The sequence below is a fragment of the Lissotriton vulgaris genome, chromosome 12 (genome assembly GCF_964263255.1).
Source record: "Lissotriton vulgaris chromosome 12, aLisVul1.2, whole genome shotgun sequence".
Lineage (NCBI taxonomy): Eukaryota > Metazoa > Chordata > Amphibia > Caudata > Salamandridae > Lissotriton > Lissotriton vulgaris.
In genome coordinates, this window is record NC_141700.1 from 458,323,352 (window position 1) to 458,344,044 (window position 20,693).

The 20,693-nt window shown below is 46.8% G+C and overlaps 1 protein-coding gene across 2 annotated transcripts in view; it reads left to right on the top strand.

Annotated features, from left to right (window-relative positions):
• Positions 1-2,561: 2,561 nt before the first annotated feature.
• LOC147676773 (uncharacterized) overlaps positions 2,562-20,693 on the top strand; it is a 594,493-nt gene continuing 576,361 nt past the window's right edge. Inside the window, exon 1 of one of the 2 annotated variants that reach the window (XM_086945206.1) lies at positions 2,562-2,658. The gene's annotated coding sequence lies outside the window, so the exon portion shown is untranslated. The remainder of the gene's footprint in view (positions 2,659-20,693) is intronic. The other variant, XR_015302442.1, reaches the window with a different exon arrangement.

Here is a 20,693-nt window from a genome sequence, read left to right on the forward strand (position 1 = left end):
CGGTTCTGCTCCCTGGCCTCTCGGGCTGCCTGGCACACTAGCGCTCCCACCTGCTGACGGATTTGGTCGGGGTTCTCCTGCTCCCCCTTCCCTTTGGTCCTCTAGTTCCGCCAGGGCCTCTGTGGGGCAATATCAATCCTCTTCTGCGCTTCTGCGCCTGGTCGCCGCAGCTTCCGGCCCCGGTGCACGTGATGGGTGCTCCTCGCTTCTTCGCGCTTCTGCCGCGCTCTCCCTGTGACTTTCCAGATCTTCTGGACTTTTCTTTTTTTCACTAGCGATGTCCCCCCTTCGGGTTGGGCCTGTGTAGGGTTGCTCCCCTTGGCCTGTGCCGTTCCTCCGTTTTTTTTGTTGTTTTTTTTGTGCACTATGGGGGATCCCACTCCTCGTCTCCACTAAAATGTTGCTCCTATCGGCGGAGCAATAAGGAGGCAGACTAAGCTTATGGGGGGGGAGACGTTTTAATAATTCCTCTCACAGGGAGAGCGCCGAGCGTACATTCGCGCCGACACTACACTCCAATTAGCGCGCATGCGCAATCGCTCCGTGATTCGCGTCTTCGCACGTTGCGTGATGACGCAACCCGTGAAGACTAGAGCGCGACTCTACAGGTTGGGTGCTTCAAATCGCGTTCAGTTTATTAAAGCACAGAATGATGGAGCCGGGAAAAAGCAAGGGGAAACAGGAAAACACAGTGAGAGTGTAAAATGATAGAGCCAGCGAGGGCTGGGGCTTGGACAGCAGTCTCGAATTACTGAGAATTACACTCAAACGTGACTACAAAATATGAGTGCTAAACATGGCATACAAATAACATGGCGACATGGAGGCCTGCAACTTGGTAAGAGGGGGAAACGTGCATAAAACACATGTACGAATAGTGATTCCATAGATACAGGGAGATACCCTAAAGCATAACCAGTAACTAACTGGATAAACCAGATTTCACTAAAACAAAACAAAAAAGCAAGCAGAAGTAAGGAATCTAAGGGATGCACGAGACAGGCAACCTTTGTTTTTGTTTTCCTCACCCCAGTGCACATGGCCCGGGACTGGACTGGATTATTTTCAAAGGTCCGGTTTTATAACAGGCTTTATTTGGTCTTATTAAGCAGGTTCCCCGCCCGCCAGCCTGGGTCCTGTAGGGGAGTGCACTCGCGCTTGTGACGAGCCTGGAAAAGAGACTCCTCAAAGCAAGAAACCTCGTGAAAAGAGAGGTTTGTTTACAGGACTGGTTACAGAGCCGCCGTCAGATTATGTTCAATGTCACTCTTGCGCCAGTTAGGGTGCAGTTCTTTCACCCGCTCTAATAAAAGACTTAACAGTTCCTCAGGGTGGATCTGGCCTATCAGTAAAAAAATTTTAAAAACAAGATCTGTACTACAATATGGAAGAACACGCGGTGAGCATATAGTGTACATAGATGCACACGACACACATTTGAAACAATCGATACATTTAAAAAATGCATTAAAGCATCACAGATGAGCAACTTTCACCTATAGTTCCTGCTCCGACTGTTTATAAGAGGTATTATAAAGCAGACTAACGGTGTAGTAATATAGGGAGCTGTTCCAAAATGTATATGCTAATGGTGGCTATAAACAAAACGTTGAGGTTGGGTGCAACAGTGGGTACAAAACAAATTAATAAGATTGTGTACAATGGATTCATGTTTGTTTTAAGCAAGCAAAACGGAAAGCACCAAGGGAAGGTAATATTAACAATTAGCAATTGTGACCTGCATGTGTTTTTTGTATGGCGCAGGGTTGTAAAATAATGTTTTCGCATAGATATTGTAATATGCTGTTTTTGTTTGTGTGTGTGCATTGGGAAAATGTTGAGTAACATATGATACAGAGATATATGCGCACGTTTAGGAGCGCTGCTTCTAAACATGTAAAAGAAAACACCAGCAAATCGGGTTTGTAAGTTACCCTAAATAATAGGCTAATACTGTAAGAGCAAAAGTAGCTTGAAAATATAAGTTAAAGCGCAGAAAAATGTACTGTTGTGATATCGGCAGCTAAAGTACTAATAATAAAAAGGCTCCCTTTTAAATTAAAGAATGCGCCAAGATGCGAGGAAGTATAAGCGCTACAAAAATTAAGGAGACATATAACACCTAATAAATGCAAAACAACCACTAAATAAGCTCTCGGCATTGCTGTGGCGTGGTGGGGGGGGGGGGGGGGCAGCCTTTGAAGTCTGATGCCAAGGCACAAATGGTGGTGTGTTATGTGGCTGGCGTGCACGGGATAGATCACATTCACTGTATGCGCGATCCGCAGCCGTTTTGGTAGACACTTCCTTTCAGCTCCCGGAGGAATGCGCAAGCGCATTGGCTCAGGCAACACTTAGAAACGAAGCCCGAGCTGAGGGAGATTTACTCGCCTACAGGCATGCGCACGGCTCAGACATGCTATGCGCGGGCCCCACCACCAATCAGCAGTTCGAACTGGCTGAGAGAGCCTCACTGCTCCAATTCTAGGTCACAACATACATTAGCAGTACCACCCACTTTCAGGCTACAGCTAAAATAGTGCTTAGCGTTAGGATTGGTTGCTGTAAGACCCGGAAGTGCTACAGTTAAGGGAAATGACGTCAGATTAAAGACAACAGCGGAAGACGGACATCAGGCTGAAGTCATCGACTGTCTGTGTAAGTCAGAGCTTTCCAAACTCTATGTCGAGACACGTTACTGTGTCGGCTGCCATGTGTGGGTGTGTCGCGCAATGGGGACGAGATGCGGCCTAATTATCATGCCATTCTTCTGCTGACTCATTGCAGCAGCGGTGAATATTATACTGCGGCGTCAACCCAATACTAATTCGCTTCTGAAATCACCTGTCATTGATGTCTACACACATTGTTATTGAAACGGGGCGCAGAGGGGAGAGAGAGAGGCAGGACCCGCGGTGGACTACAGGGGCACATTCAAACCTACAATCACCACTCCCGGTGGCTTTTATCCTAATCCAAACTCACGGACAGCAATTCTTCAAGGTTAATGTATGCAGCCATTTCATAGAAGGAAAAAAAGATAAAACGCATCTACTTATGACTTGTGTCTTGAGAGCAGTAGGACAGACTTTTCACTTCAGCAGCAACATTCTGTACAAAACAAAATAGCATAAGACACATTTCAAGACCAGATGTACGGCATCAAATGGTGTCACCGAACAATTAATGCTCTGTTACGGTGAGAGCCGCTCTGTTAGCCGTTTGTCTACAACCAGAGTCCAGTGCCCGTCAGGTCTGGAGTTTCGAGGTTTTAACCTGCAAAATGTGGCAACACGGTTCAAAAGGGCTGTCTGCTTTCGCTATGTGACTAGTCGTGTAAATGGAATAAGAATGGAGTTATGTGGTTGGATTTGCATATTTATCTCCCGATTGCTGCATCCTGATCTCGCCTCGAGGCAGTGGCGTAGCTGTCGGAGGTGCAGCCGGTGCAGTTGCACCGTGGCCCAGGGGTTTGAAGGGACTCAGTCCTGCCCTGTTTGCAGTGACTTAGGAGACCGCTCGCACACGTGTTTTTAAACACAAAGCCTGCCTTGAGCCTGGCTCTGTGTTTAGTTTTTGTGGAGTTTGGGTGGAGCACGGGGGAGAAGGTTTTAGGGAGAAAAGGGATGAAATGAGAGGGTGAAAGATAGAATGGGGAGGCTGGAGAAAGAGGTCAGAATGAGAGAAGTGAATTATGATGGCAGAGAAACGATGATAAGGACGAGCAAAGAGGCAATGAAAGGGACCAGAAAAAGGATGTGAGGGAGAAAGGAGACATAGATCAGTGAGAAAGCAGCAAGCGAGGAAGGCAATGGGGAGGACGGAGGAGGGAGTAAAAGATTGGAAGGAGATGAGTGGAGAGAGGGAGAAGAGAAGACAGACATGCTGATTAAAGAACTTTGAGACGTTAGCAGGGTCGGAGCTATCATTAGTGCAGCAGGTGCAGTGCCTCTGGAGTCAATGGATGGAGGAACCCACTGCTCCCCGTACAGCGCTGTCTTTTGTATTACCGATTCAGCAGGGGTGGGGTGCCAGGGGAAATTTTTCTTGCTTCCCTTGGGGCCCATAGCATCCAAACTACGCCACTGCCTTGAGAAGTACATGAAACCCAACAGGTTATCAAAATGCACCAATAAACAACAAGCACTGGCTAAGCCACTATGTGTCTCTCATTACCTCTACGTCCCTCGTCCTCGACCCAGTCATAACACATGAGGTATTCCACCCGACAGGAAACAAAACAGGAAACGCTTTTTCAGACTCCACCCACCCTCCTGTCAGGTGCTATATTACACCTCACCACCAGAAGCAAATCCTGTTTTGTTTCCTGTCGGTCGGAATGCTGATGGGTTACGCTGGGGTGAGTGCTGGGCACTTACCTGCATCAGGAGTCCTGTGGTGTCTTCCTTCGCGAGGCCTTGGGGGAGCTCATGGACCGACGTGGGACCTTTTACAAAGCCGGGCTGCTGGGCTTCCTGGGCTTTCCTCCGGTCGGGGACCCTGGGTTGCGGGGCTTCTCGGGTCCCCGTGGATCTCCTGTCTTCGTAGCGTGCTGGTCAGAGCCTCCGCTTTGGATCCGGGCTGTTCGCTGCTGGGGGGGGCAGTCGACTGCCTGCGCGTCCCTCACTTGCCTATGTTTGTGGGAGGGACGCGCTTCTTCCGCTTCTCTGCTGCCGGCCCCTGTGGGCGGGGCCGGATTGGCGGGGTTTCGGTTTGCCGGAGTCCGGGTGCATCGGCCGGGTGTGGAGCCCGTGTGGGGAAGCGGGACGCTTCCGGTGGCACCTTCATTTGCTCCGTCTGGCATGGTCGGGAGCCCGGGTGGGCTCCGGGGTCCCCTGTCGTTCGCCTGAGTGCCGGGATGGCGCGTCCTGATGACGTCATCGGAGCGCTTCAGCTGGAGTGCCGTTTCTGCGTTCCTCATTGGTCTTTGCTGGGAGGCTGCTTCTGCCCCTCCGTTTGAATTTCGAAGTGGATGCAGCTGCGGGGGTGAGTGTTTCAGTCCCTATATATTGTCCTGGAGTTCAGTTTGAAGTGTGACGCCTTGGTGTTGCTGTGTGTGGAACGTTTTGCTGTATTTCCTGCTTTTGCTGTCGTTAATGGTCATGGGGAAGCACCACAGGGAGAGGAAACATGTCTCTCCTGCTCGGTACTCTTCCTCCTCCTCGTCCTCCTCCGACTGTGAGGATTCTGCGCCTGCTGGTCGGCGTGCTGGTCAGAGGGGCGCGGGACGCCTGAAGCGCCTGCTGTTGGAGACTCTGTCCAGTCTCAAGACTTCCAAGACGCAGGTCCTTTCCTCGGAGGTTCCAGAAGAAGCCTCAGCCGGAGGGGGGGTCGGGGGCGGCTCGCTCCTGACTATTCCGTTCCAGTGCCCGCTCTCGCTGGGGGTCAGTCCGCGGTTGGTGGGAGACTGCGGCTGTTTCTCCAAGCTTGGCTGGTGACGACATCGGACCGGTGGGTGCTGGATGTTCTTTCTCGGGGCTACCGGATGGAGTTCCTGTACCCTCCTACTCCCTCGGGGTTGGTGGTGACCCCTGTACCTGCAGACCCTGCTCGCCGGAGGGCGTTGCTGGAGGGGGTTGGGTCCCTGTTCGACAAGATGGCGATTGTCCCGGTTCCGTGCCTGGAGCAGGGACTGGGGAATTATTCTATTGTCTTTGTGGTTCCGAAGATCACGGGAGGGTTCCGTGTTGTCATCAATCTTCGGGCCTTGAACTTGTTTGTTCAGAAGATTCCCTTCAAAATGGAGACGCTGCAGAAGGTGATCCCCCTGATCCGGGAGGGTTGGGTGTTCACGTCGCTGGATCTCCAGGATGCTTACCTGCATGTCCCGATGGCGTTGGAGGATCAGAAGTTCCTTCGCTTCTGCCTGGATGGTCGTCATTGGCAGTTCTGCGTCCTTCCTTTCGGTCTCCGGTCCGCCCCCAGGGTGTTCACCAAGGTGGCTGCTCCCTTGGTGGCCCATCTCCATCTACTGGGGGTGTCCGTGTTTCCTTACTTGGACGATTGGCTGCTCCAAGCTCCATCTTCGGAGGTCATGTCTGTACACCTTTCGTTGACCATGCGTACGCTCGAGGCCCATGGCTTCCTGGTCAATCTGCCAAAAAGTCACCTGGACCCGTCTACTCGGCGGACCTTCATTGGGGCTGTGTTCGACTCTGTGATGGGCAAGGTTTTTCTCCCGGAGTCCCGGCTTCTGCGTCTACAATCCTTGCTGAGGACGTTGCTTTCCAGGAGGTCTGCTCCTCTCCTACAGTGGTTGGTGGTCCAGGGTCATATGTCTGCCACTGTGTTCACGGTGCCCTGGGCCAGGGTCCATCTTCGGCCGCTGCTGTGGCATGTTCAGCGTTGGGTGCCCTTTCCTGTCCTGGACTTCTCGATTCCTGTTCCGGTGACCCCAGGATTGGTGTCTGCTCTCCAATGGTGGCTGGATCCCTCCAATCTGTCGAGGGGCATGTGGTTCCATCCTCCGCCCCCTTTGGTTTTGACGACGGATGCCAGCGCCTCCGGTTGGGGGGCGACTCTGGGTCCTTGGGCGATCCAGGCGCGTTGGCTTCCTTCGGAGTCGCACCGGTCTTCGAATTGGAGGGAACTGTCGGCGGTGGAGAGGGCCCTTCGCCTGTTCAAGGATCGTCTTCTGGGTTGCAACGTGTTGGTGAGGTCGGACAACACGGTGACTGTGGCCTACATCAACCACCAGGGCAGTACCCGCTGCCTTTCCCTGAACTTGGTGGCCTGTGCCATTGCGAGTTGGGCCGAGTGTCATCTGGTGGCCCTGTCTGCGCAACACATCAAGGGTGTGGACAACGTGGTGGCGGACTCCTTGAGCCGGAGGTTCCCGTCCTCTATCACCATGTGCCTGTCCCCTCGGATTTTCAGGTCTTTGTGCCTGAGGTTCGGGACTCCGGGGCTGGATCTCTTTGCCTCGCTGAAGGACGCCCTGCTTCCCCTGTTCTGCTCCAGGACTCCGGGGGAGGGGGCTTGGGGAGTGGATGCCTTGACTGTCCTCTGGCCTCCTTGGTTACTCTATGCCTTCCCCCCCCTTTCCTCTGATCCCTGCTTTCTTGTTGAAGGTTCAGCGGGTGGGGGCTCAGGTGGTGGCTGTTCTGCCTTATTGGCCTCGCCGCTCTTGGTTCCCGCTTCTGCTGCGGCTGGCGGTGGGCCCTCCCTGGATCCTGCCCCGCTACCCGTCTCCTCTGAGTTGCCAGTCGGCCTCGCTGTTGGTACCTCTCACCTTGGCGGTCTGGAGGTTGAACGGCTGTCTCTTGGGGTCCGGGGTTTGCCCGATCACCTCATCACAGTGATGCAGGCTTCCCGTAGGAAGTCCACGCTTTCCTCATATTCTAAACACTGGGTTTCCTTCTCTTCTTGGTGTGCTTCCATGGGCCTGTCCCCTGCCTCTTGTGCGGTGTCCTCTGTTCTTCAGTTTTTTCTGGATGGGTTTCACAAACACTTTGCTTTGTCCACTTTGAAGGGTCAGTGGGCTGCTATCCGGGCATTTCGGGATCCTGATTCTTTTTTGCCTTCGGATGGCTTGTTGGTTTCCCGTTTGTTTCGGAGCTTTTCTCTTTCTGCTCCTGTGGTACTTTCCCCGGTTCCTCCCTGGGATCTTTCGTTGGTTTTGGGTGCATTACAGTCGCCCCCTTTTGAGCCTCTGGAGTCTGTGGACTTGAAGTTCATGTCCTTCAAGGTGGCCTTTTTGGTCGCTGTTACATCGGCTCGGAGGTTGGGCGAGCTTACTGCTTTGCGCTGTTCTCCCCCCTTCTTGAGGTTTCTGGACGACGCGGTGGTCCTTGCTTTGGACCCCGGGTTTCTACCTAAGATTCGTTCCAAGTTTCATTCCTCCCAGGAATTGATTCTTCCTTCTCTCTGTCCTTCTCCCTCTTCGCCCTCTGACGTCTTGCTCCATTCTTTGGATGTCAGACGGGCTTTGTCTATTTATGTTGCTCGTTCTGCTGCCTTTCGGTCCTCTGACTCCCTCTTTGTTACCTTTGGTCTGGCTGGTAGGGGTAAAGCTGCCTCTCGGCTTACTTTGGGTCGTTGGATCAAGGAGGTGATTTCCTTGGCTTACCAGGGCTCTGGTTTGCCTTGCCCTTCTGGTGTTCAGGCTAGATCTACCAGGGGTGTGTCTGCCTCTTGGGCGGCTTTCCATGGAGTCCCCCTGGATGAAATCTGTCGTGCGGGGACCTGGGCGTCCGAGTCCACTTTTGTGCGACATTATCGCCTGAATTGTGCTCTTTCGGGCCGCCTGAATTTTGGCTCTGGGGTGCTGCGTGCGGTGGGGGTTCCTCCACTTGTTTGATTTAGTTTCTTAATAAACTATGTCTTGCTGCACGCCTTTGTGTCTGTTCTTGTTTCTGGTTGTGGTGTGCCAAAGGCCGTTGGGGTTGCTTTGGTATGCCTCATGTGTTATGACTGGGTCGAGGACGAGGGACGTAGAGGTAATGCCTGGATTACTTGAGGTAATCCCCATTACTCTTAGTCCTACTCGTCCTCGACCCAGTCATACAACCCGCCCGCCCTCCCTTGCCGGGCCTTTGGTGCTTGGTACATCAGGATTTGCTTCTGGTGGTGAGGTGTAATATAGCACCTGACAGGAGGGTGGGTGGAGTCTGAAAAAGCGTTTCCTGTTTTGTTTCCTGTCGGGTGGAATACCTCATGTGTTATGACTGGGTCGAGGACGAGTAGGACTAAGAGTAATGGGGATTACCTCAAGTAATCCAGGCATTAGACCTAGTGCTTTAAATGGTCCGGTACTGTCCGGTACGGAGTACCGGCACTTTTTTATTTTGGAAGGGAGAGTACCGGCACTTCTCAAGAGAAATAGAGAAATGCTATACTATTAATTGGAGAGCACTGGCACTTCTCAGAAACAAGCAGGTACTCTGCTACAGAGCACCTGCACTTCGATTTTTCCATTTCAAGCACTGATTAGACCTATTGACTTTGCCAATCTTTTTTAGCCATGCTGTGAAGCATCTCGGCTGCACGCAGTGTGGCTGTTATAAACATTTTTTAATAAAAAGGTAATGACATGACTGCTGCATAATTTTATAGGTCTGCACATGCGTTCAAACGTACGCATTTGCTTCTAACATGACTTCGGCGTGTTTTTTTTCTTGGAGGGGGTTCCCTGTATCCCACATGATCATTCCAGCCCGGACAACACCTGACTTACAGCAAGATATTTGCTGAGTATTCAATCCATGAACCACGCATACTTGGAAGTAATCCACATTCAGCCCTGGGCATCACAACTAGAGATGATGTTAACATAACGTCCCACAAGCAGCTCCAACAAATATCTGGACTTCCAACTGTTCCAGCCTCATCAATCCAGAAATGGCAACTCACGATCCTTGTATCGTCGCTTACCTCACTAATTAATTGACAGCATGCTTTTGCTCCACTGCTAGGTTTCTGCTACATAAATACAAATACCGATATATGCATTAACAAATACTGAAAGACAACAAAATGAAATGGCTATCACTAGGAAGTGCTCTGTCCTTGTCCTTGACACTCCCCTGACCCTGATGATGTCGAAATCATGGATGGCACTGCAGGCATGCTTGATGAATCCGACCACCAAAGTACTGGTGAAAAACAAACCCACCTACAAATCCCGACTTCAAAGTATTCTCCTCTTTCACCATAAACAGCTCTCATGCAAATCCAAGTGGTGCTGCTAAGCTGCCTCTGCCTACTCGCTGCCCACTACTTGTTGTCAATACTCAGTAAGTCTGTATGTATGTACAGTGTGAAAAATGATGCATGTCTAAAAATGCTGCTAATTTAAATTCCGGTGTGCTAGTAAAACTGAACTACCGCGTCGCGAAATTATTAATGCCTATACAGTGTGTCACCAAGATGAAAAGTTTGGAAAGCACTGGTGTAAGTGGTTAGACAGGTTTTATTTCGATGTGGTAAATAGCTAAGGGAAGCGATAGCAGTTTAATGGTAGGTTATAGATTGTTTTCCTCAGGATTTTTTTGTCATCCGCGATGCTCTCAGCCCGCATTCATCGGCAATGAGAATTTGAACACTAAAGTATTTCACCCTTGGAGTTAGGACAGCAATAAACCTGCTGGACTGTGTTGGAGAAAGTTGTAAACACTGATTCTTGGCATCTATGACGAGAAACCACGTTCGTATTAGTTTGCCGCCCTCTGTCACATAGACGAATCAAGCAGGTGTGTGGTTTTTGAGGTTTAACCTTTTTTCCTTCCGGCCGATTGCACATGACGTTTGTCAGTAGACCTATGTGCCCTATTTTAACTAAAAGGCTTGTATTTTAGTTCATGTCTGTTAAAAATGCAAAATTCAATTGATACAGTTTTATTAAGTGTGTTATAAATACAAAGAATTACAAATTTGTACTATAAATTGCACTAGGAAATACAATCCGGAACAGGCTCGGTGCGTAGGCTATGCAGTAAAGCAACCCGCATCCTGTTCTTGATACAATCTGGGATGGAGCACAAGTTGGTCAAGAGGCGTCAACAGCATAAACAGACGTCTTAAAAAAAACGCATTGTATGTGTTTTTTTAACTGAGCCATGAACTGACCCCCCCTCCCCCTCATATGAATTGTTGATGCATCTGTAGGACACAGAGATGCTTTAACAAAAGCCTGCATGAGTTGCTTCAGTGTGTTGCAGTGGTAAGGGTCTGTTTTATCTCTCAGCCCATCGAAAGTGAGCGTTTTTAGCTAAGTCTTCTAGAATTTAGCGACAATGCAATGTTTTCCGCATAATTATAGGGTTGCTGCACTTGCCGCATAACTCATCATCTTCTGCCCCCATTGCAGATTTAAACAACATCAAAATGTTTCTAGTTTGACCACATCAAAAGTTACTTACTACTTTAATTCTTTTTATTTTAAAAGTTTTATATAGCGCTAGCTTGACTTGTGGGTATCAGAGCACTTTACATATACACAGGAGATAAAGGTTTCATTACATAGCATGATCTATGGAAGCAAAAAAGATATAAGCATAATACTTAGGCAAAACAGTGAAAGATAAAGGTTGCATTGCATTATCTAAGGAAGAAATAATAATTAGGCAAACAGTGAGGGGGAGGGGGCCAAAATAAAGTAGGTGGTTGGCACAGTCCAGTAACCATCTATCCTTGATGGTCTGGTGAGGGGCGAGTCAATTAAGTAATGAGAGTCTAGGTTAGTTGACCCTGGTCGGAAAGATTTTGTTGAGGAGATGGAGTTTCAAGTCCCTTTTGAAGCAGGAGAAGGAGGGGTTGCTTCTGAGGTCTTTAGGGAATGCATTCCACATCCTGGGTACATTACCTGAGAAGGATCGACTCTGAGTGGTTTTCCTTTCCACTTCCGGAAGGATGAGAAGAAGTGAGTTGGAGCTTCTCAGAGTTCTGGATTTTCCTGTTTTTACTAGTTCGCTGTTAAGGTTGCTGGGGGAATGTGAGTGAAGGGTTTTGTGTGTGATGCTGGCCAGTTTGTAAATATATCTACCATCCATGGGAGGCCAGCTGAAGGAGTTGAGAGCTGGTGTGATGTGATCAAATCTTTTTACATCATTAATGAGTCGGGGTGCCATGTTGAGGACTGACCTTAGTGGGGCTAGGTGAGCTTTCGATGTCCCTTTTAGAATGGCGTCCCATAGTCCAGTTTGGAGAGAACTAGGGATTGCACTATTGTCTTGAGATCATCTTGGGGAATGAAAGGTTTAATTTTCTTGAGGTGTTTTAGTGAGTAAAGCGCACCTTATGCAGAGTTTTTGATGTGGTCTTTAATTGATAAGTTCTTTTCCTGGGTAATGCCTAGTGACTTAACCAAGTCGGATAGGATGAGGGAGCAGTTTAGGGCATCAAGATTCTTGAGCCAGTCTTGGATTGGTCGTTGGTTACTTTTTGGAGAGAACAGTATTAGTTCTGTTTTGTCTGGGTTCAGCTCTAAGTGATTTGCGTTGAACAAGATTGTATCTTGTTTAGTGTGACATTGATTTGACGGATGTCGCTGGGAGATTTGATTTTATGGTAAATTTGAATGTCATCTGCATATACAGGGCTCCAATTTTATAAAAAATGCACTAGACCTGCAGGTCTAGTAACCTACAACATCTCCTCGACCTAAGTGAAATGCACTTGACCTCTGCCTCTGAAAGCAGAGCAAATGTGACAAGTTAACACGATTTAAAAGCATTTTTATTGCTCATTTACTTTGTGAGCAATAAAGATGCCTTTAAATCTTGCTATCTTGTCACATTTCCTCTGCTTTCAGAGGCCAAATGTCAGTTTGTCCTCCTACTCGCCAGAAAGGGCGAGTAGGACCTACAAATAGCTTGTCCTGAATTTATCGAACTCGCAAATGCAAGCTGTCGAGGGAATTTTTCGAGCCCTGATATAGGGATGGTGAGAGGATCGATCCTTGCGGGGCCCCAAGTGTGACTTGTGTTGGCCTCGAAAGACAGAAGTTGATTTGAATTTGTTGCGAAAGGTGCTGAAGGAAATGAACTGTTTTAGTACTAAGCCATTAATTCCAGAGCGCCTCTTCAAAGTCTCAAGTAACTCTGGATGATTTATTGTGTCTAATTCCTCAGATAGGTCAATAAGGATGAGGAGACAGGCTTCGCCTTCATCTAAGGTTCTGTTGATATCGTCAGAAATATTGCTCATCGCTGTTTCAGTGCTACAACCTTTCCTGAATCCGGATTGAAAGGTGTTGAGGAGGTTGAAATCGTCAATGTGTTTGTTGAGTTGTTGGAGAATGCACTTCTCCAATGTTTTAGCTAGGATCGGGAGGTTGGAAATAGGTCTGAGGTTGTTGAGATCGTTGGGGCCGGCTCCTGGTTTCTTGAGTATGGGTGTGATTTGTCCTAGTTGAAGGGAGTCTGGGACACAGCCTGATGTGAGAGAGGAGATGATGATTTTTGTCCAGAAAGGGTTAATGATGTGATTAAGTTGCTTTACTATTGTGGATGGGAGGGGGTCCATAGTGTGGGAAGAGGGCTTTAGGCTTGCAATTATGTTGAAGACCTCGTTTTCCGACATGAGTTCGAAGTTTGACCAGTAAGCATTATTTTTTTGTTGGAGGCAGACCTGGTTGTCCTTGGTATGATCTCCTTCAGTTTGGTCCAGGGTGTTTGAGGGGGGTCAATTTGTTCAATTTTTGTTACTTTATCTGTGAAGAAGCAGGCAATTCTTTTCAACAATCTTTGGTGGCTTTGATTTTGTGTGAGGATGTGCCGTTTGTTTGACTTTTAACAATGCTGAAGACATGTACTACGATCCCACACTTGTTACTATGCCGTGGCGGAACATTTGGTTCTCAGTGGTAAGTCACCTTTCAGTTGCTGATTGTTCTATTTAGGGGGCTAAACTGATACTAATGAGCTGAAACCTTTAGCCAGGCAGTGTTAAATTGTGTGACAGACATTGGCTATGCTTGTATGTCTGATTTTAAAGGAATGTATGGTAATGTGAAGCATTTGTAGGTCTCCGGTTTTATGTTTTTTTTGGACATATCCGTCTGTGTTTATCCATATATATTTTTTTGTGGATTTTGTTTGTATTTATCCATATTTATTTTCTGGTTAGTGTAAAAAATGACACGGTAATGGATACATTTCCACATGTATTTAATCAACAGAAATTTACTCACATTTGAATGTCAAGTTGATTTTAGCTATTGTATTTTTTGGTCAACTTTATCTTTTTCCACAAATACACGAAAGGGAGAAAAAAAACAGGGACATCATGAGCTGCATACGGAAATATCAAATAGCAATTGGCAACACATCAAATCGGTGTAGAGGTAATTGCAATATGCGTAAAAACATTAATACACATGACTTCAGAGTTCACACGGGGGCTCAACTATCCGCAGGTAGAGTAATATATAGAAAAAGGCATACAAAATGAAATAAAGTCCTGACTGGTGGAGTAAGAAGAGGACGCAGCAAGAGTTGAAGGGGCTTGGTCTTGGCTTTGGACATTTTTCTCCACGGAGAGGAGATAGGCACGTGGAGTCTGCCAGATATTCTTCGGCCTGGAGGTAGGTATGGGGTTGCAACATGGCATTCACCTAACTCGCATGTCGCTGTATGCCATGCTGTGTAGCCAAGCCCTAATAGGGCGGATACAACTGCCCCGATGTAATGCTATCTCTCTTTTCACCAGAAGTAAAGCTGTAGCAGTGAACCTAAAAATGCTCTTCGGGAAATCAGCATCATTGCCCAGGAGTGCCATCATGTGGTACAGGTTAAGAGTTTCCGAAATCATACGGGAAAGGGTGCTAAACACATCAGTGTAGAATGTGGCAAAATAGGGGCAGATCCATGTTAAATGAGATAAGTCATCCCCTGGCAATTTGCATTTAAGGGCACAAAGAGGACCTAGAAAGGGCGAGCTTCGCCAGGCCAGCAGTGGTGGTATAGGATCTATGCGGAAAACAAAAATGCAGTAATTTAGTATTTTAAAGAGACTTCTGGAAAATTATCAATCAATTGGCTAGGCCCAATAAGCAAGTAGTCTCATCACCGCTAACCGAGCAGGAATGGAAGATCTACCTGAGGAACCACCTGAATCAGGATACTACTGAAACAATTGCGCCGGTTAAGCCTTATGAGGATAAAAATGGTAACAACATGGAGTCTTCCATTCTGTATAATAATTTGGATATGCAAATACTAGTAGATAAAGAAGAAATAATTAACTTGATAAAAAAACAGAAAAATGGGGCTCCCGGACCAAATGGAATACCATTTGCACTTTTTAAGGAAAACCCCGAACTATGGGCGCCTATTCTAGAGAAATTATTCTTAGAAGTCATACTAACAGGAACTGTTCCCAAGTCATGGCGAGGATCCCTAATAACACCAATTTTCAAAAAAGGAAACTGGGCACTGGCAGAAAACTATAGGCTAATCACCTTACAAGACACGGACGCCAAGCTATTTGCCAGAATCCTGTTGACCAAACTAACAGAATGGGTGTCGGACAATAAGAAATTGCCTCTAAATCAAACAGGCTTCATCCAAGGATTGGGTACAACGACAAATATTTTTATTCTTACCCTACTTATTGACAAGTCAATTAGATGGAAGCAACCTTTATATCTATGTTTCATAGACTTCAAATCCGCATTTGATTGTGTAAGCAGGAATTTACTCTGGGAAAAACTCGAGACAATGAAAATACCAACCTCACTACTTAAATTGATTCGTATCTTGTACACAGACACATGGGTGAGTGTGAGGGTGGGGGACGGTAGCACATTATCTAAGGAGATTCCAGCAAAGTAAGGCCTAAAACAAGGCTGTGTTTTAGCTCCCCTCCGTTTCTCGCCGACCTAACGCCAATATTGGACAATGAAAATGCGCACCCCCCGAAGGTAGCAGATAGGCGGCTCACGAATTTATTATATGCAGATGACGTGATATTATTGAGCCATACCAAAGTGGGTTTACAGCGATTAATTAGGAGGACTCGCACATACTCTAAGGCAAATGGTATGGTCATAAACGACACAAAAACCAAAATTATGGTAGTTACAAAAAATAATATAAAAAACACACTACTTAAATGTATATGGATAACATCGAGCTGGAGCAAGTGGAGTCATATAAATACTTGGGGGTTCTATTTGATTCAAAAGGCAATTTCAAAATACAAAAAAGGGACATCCAAAGGAAATCAAATGCATTGTCTGCTGCTTTCAGAATTGTGCAGAAATCCCTTCCCAGCCTAACTCGCAGTCCTCTTCTCAGTATTATCTCTGCAAGACTAGAACCGACTATCACATACGGTAGTGAAGCTACAATGGGTAGGGATACTGAAATCGTGAATAAAAACATATCCGGAGTATATCGGGCACTATTTCAGCTACCAGCAAACGCTTCTCCTGCACAAGTAAGGTTGGAGTTCGGACTAACTAATCAACAATACTCAAGGCAAGCACAGTTCATAAAAGTTTGGAACCAAATAAAAACTGATTACCAAAATGAAATATAGCAACTTTCATTGAAAGAATTAAGTAATGATATGAACTCTCTGGCAGGGCTGTACCTAACGAAAGCGATTAAAGATTTTGAGGTGACGTCAATATGGGATACAAATATAACCAAGACATCATTTAAGAGGATAATTAACAAAACTGCAAGCTATCTATCCTAAATGATAAAGCTATCCTTACCAAAAGAAAACACGCTTGGACAGTAATAAATGGTTATAAAAAGAAAGAAATCCAACAATATTTGGTGACTCCCTGGACGGAAAAAAATAAACAGGTGCTCCTCAATGCAAGATTTGGCAAAATGCCAGGCCTGTGCCATCGTCCACCTTGGGCAAGAACGGTAACGCAAACCGAATGTAGATTGTGCAACACCTGTGAGGAGGATATCCTTCATCTTCTTTGCACTTGTCCGGAACTCTCCCAGGAGAGAGAAACTTTGCTTAAGATTCCTCTAAATGCACGAGGCATAAGGTCACGCAGGCAGGCCCTTATAAGGTGTCTGGACTCGAATGATATTATTTTAAATGCTACGTTTGTAAAATTTCTAACGATAGCTGAAAGGAAACTAGGAGATGTAACTATTTTAAATATTAAAATTTTGAATGATATTTTAACTGTTTTATGTATGAATATAGCTTTTATTGACTTTTTTTTCTCGAATGTGTAATATTGTAAGATTTTAAATAATCAACACAATAAACTTACTTACCCCAGTAATTTATGACGGCGGTGGGGGATGCCACTTTAGTCTGAGCACAGCAGTAGGACCAGCCTTTGTCTGAGTTAGGGGTTTCTTGGATCTAACTATCAACGCCCAAGATGGGAACCTACACACAAACTTTTTTGCAAACCCTCAGCTGAAAATTCGATTCTAAGGGCAGACAGTTGTCATCTGTCTAAAACAATCCAGAATATCCCACGAGGAGAATTCCAAAGACTGAGGAAAAATTGTAGCGACACAAAAACCTATAAACTTGATTGGTAGATTGGTACAACAGGGATACCCACACCGGAAAAAGTGGCACATGATTGTGAGATAATTGCATGCAACCACCTACTCCAACCCAAAAAACTCTCCAACGATCCCAATAACTTTCATACAATCAGGTTTCTTACTGATTTGCGCAATGGACACTACCTTGTTTGCACAATTCCCCCAAACCACCTACAATTATTTTCAAATAACACCTCCATCAAGGAGCAAATATCTGACTGTTCCCCAAATGGGTTTCAGACGAGTCCATAATTTAAGACAAATTCTATGCAAGTCAGAATTCATAGACGAAAGAAAAGAAGCAAAACCCAACTTTTTGGCAAAACCAAGTAGATTCTAAACCTACCACAAATGCAACACTTGCAGACTTGGCCTGAACAAACAGACCCGCTTTTCACCAACCATACAACTAACTAAAAAAATCAGAGATTGGATCGTATGCATGACCTCCACATCATCTCATACACTGACGACACCCAGCTGATCCTACCCCTCACCAGAGACCCCCTCACAACCAAAATCAACCTCCACGAAGGAATGAAAGAAGTTGCCGCATGGATGAAGAACAGCCGATTAAAACTAAACTCTGACAAGACGGAAGTCCTCATCCTCGGCTCCACCCCCTCGGCCTGGGACGACTCCTGGTGGCCGACCGCATTGGGAACAGCTCCAACACCCACCAACCATGCACGCAACCTAGGGTTCATCCTCTACTCCACTCTCTCCATGACTAAACAAGCCAACGCTGTCTCGTCGGGCAGTAGTGAAATGGGTCTAAAGTTTTCAAGCACTTCCAAACTAACGTTTGGTTTCTTTTTGATAGGAAGAACTATTGCTTTCTTCCAGTCAGCAGGGAGAGTACATGCCTGATATAAGGTTCTAACACCGAGATACTTTCCCCCAACACCCGAGGTGCAGGGTCTCTAGGTGAACCCGATTTGATACTCCGACAGATGTTGGTGAGTATCTCTGTAGGGGGTACCGAAAAGGTTCTGAGACAGTTCTCTACTCTGCTTGCTCCTACACTTTCCTCAAAGTCTCGTCCGCAGATTATGTCGCCTGAGAATGTGGTGTAGATATCTTTGACCTTTCCAGCGAAGTAGTTAGCTATTCTGTTGCATTCCTCGACTGAATCTTTTTCTGGAGTATTACTATTAGCTACTACAGAGATGTCTTTAAAAATTTTAAATAATTCTCGCGAGGAATTTTCTGCCTCCTCAATACGACTTTTATAATGTACAGCCTTAGTTCTTCGAAGTGTGATTTTATATTTTCTCTGTGCCTCCTTGTACGTTTCCTCCTTGTACGATGTCTCCGCGTCATTGACCCGGAGACCTCTCCCCCGTGGGTCCCGCCGTCTTGGGTGAGGAGCTGGCCCAGCAGACCAGTGCTCCGCCCCTCCCACCCTTCTCACATAAAAGCACTGACTTCTGATGCACCCCCACTGATTGCTAGTGTGAGTGGTGTGTTTTGTTCGTGATTTTCTCGTCCTGAGGCGGAAGCCGGGACTGATGCTGGCAACTTTTGCGATTACTGCTCTTGTTTTTATTAATTGTTATTAATTGTTTTTAAAAGCGCACATTTCTGAACCATATTTTAAAAGCCGATTGCTTATTTTGCACATATTTCCTACCTCATTGACCCGGAGACATCTCCCCCGTGGGTCCCGCCATCTTGGGTGAGGAGCTGGCCGAGCAGACCAGTGCTCCTCCCCTCCCGCCCTTCTCACATAAAATGGCACCCCCGCCTAGGAAGCGCAGCGGACGAGCGCTGCGGGGGCGCCGGCCGCGCACCGAAGGCGAGCCTTTCTGCGCCTGGCCGGGGCCAGGGGCCACAACCCCATATCCAGTTTCAGGGACCGGTAAGAGCTACACCTCCTCTGAGTTAAGAGGGCTAAGATCACAAGCGAATATGGCCTGCTTACATCGCTATTTCGCTCCAGACATGCCAACACAGTGTGGATACTGTCATGCACAGCTCAAGTCAATGCCCCTTTTAGATAAACAACACCCATTTAAAATGTATCTCCTAAACTGTAGGTCCCTGCCAAGGCACTGTACAGAACTGTCATTGTTACTTGAGGAGCTCAAACCAGACGTACTCTTTCTTACCGAAACGTGGCTGACACCGGATTCGGAACCAGAGTTGGTACAAACCCTGGGGCATAGCTATCAAATCACAAGACATGATCGATTCAATGGAAAGGGAGGCGGATTAGCAATCATTTTCAGGGATTGCTATGCTTGTCGGTGCCTCCCCAACCCCTTTACTGATTGTGAAAGTCTGTCTTTCTGTCTTGAATTCTCGCCTAATTCGACCTTTTCTGGAGCACTCATTTATCGCCCTCCGGGCCCAGCCAAACAGTTCTGCGATTCATTGCCCCGACGCTCGCAGATCTTGCCTTCTCTCCATCTAACTATACGCTACTGGGCGATTTGAATATCCACTTGGATGATAGGACGGATATCACTGCAAAAAAACTAATTGGAGATCTTTCCGCCCTTCAGATGACTCAGCTTGTTTTATCCTCTACACACTCTAAAGGTCACCTGTTAGACCCGGTGTTCAGCAACTGCACTAATTTGAAGGTGTGTCCCTCAATAGTTCTCCCCTGGACAGACCACTCGTTAATTCCCATAATATGGGAGACTGGTAAAACCAAAAACTATTAGGTAATCACAAACAGCAATGTACTACAGTGTGAGTTATATTGTTTGTGATGCCCAGTGGATCTCAAATAGATGTACCTCATTAATATTCATGATGTAGGTTGCAATTTGCAACCCATTGGCAATCGCTCAATTCACAGGAATGGTGGCCTGCTGGGGTCAACAGACCACCATGTCTGTGATTACTTTTAAATAAAGCCATGCCCTTTTGTAAAAAAAAACGCAGCCCGTTTTCCTCAACCCCTTCCGTGCTCCCGTTGGCAGTTGCGAGCACTACCTGGCTGGTGCTGTGAACGGCCAACACGGCCTCGCCCACTCCTCAGAACGCCCGCACTGCGCTGAAATAACGGCAGCGGTAAACTGGTTAAAGGAAAATGGGATGCGTTTCCAAAACAAAAATGAAACGTTTTCTTAACATTTTTTAAGAGGAGTTAGTGGTCCATGGGGTCACTGCCTTCTCCCAAAATCTTTTTTTACTACCTTTCACAAAGGGGAAGGGGTCCCTTGCTGTTCCCTTCTAGTTTGCGAATGGGTTACCACCTACTTAGAGTAGGTGGTAAATATCGAATGCTTTCCAACCTCCCCTTTTTGCTTGCAAAACATTCACAAAAAACCCATGTGAGCCCTTTTAGGAAGGGACACCCTAAACACACCCCTTCCTAATACCGAACCGCAAACCCATTTTGAGATTCAGTAATAGTTCACAGAATCGCAAAACAGGGTTTGGTACTGGAAAAGTGCTTTTTTTCAGTTGCAAACGGCCTGATTATGTGATTTGGACCATTTGCGACCTACAAAAAGCATCATTACTCTGACCCATAATCCTCACTTCTCTCATAACTACTCACCAGAGATGTGCCCCCACAACCCCATCCCAATTAATGAGAGTGAGAGTGTTGTTCTTTGATTGTGCTCTGCATCAGGTTTTTCTGGATTACTCCACTGTACACCGTTATGTAATGAGATGTAAATCAGTCTCACTGTCATACAGAGTAGCTGTCTTTGCCAAATTACTCCTGCCTTGCAACAGGCACCATGCATCTTGTTG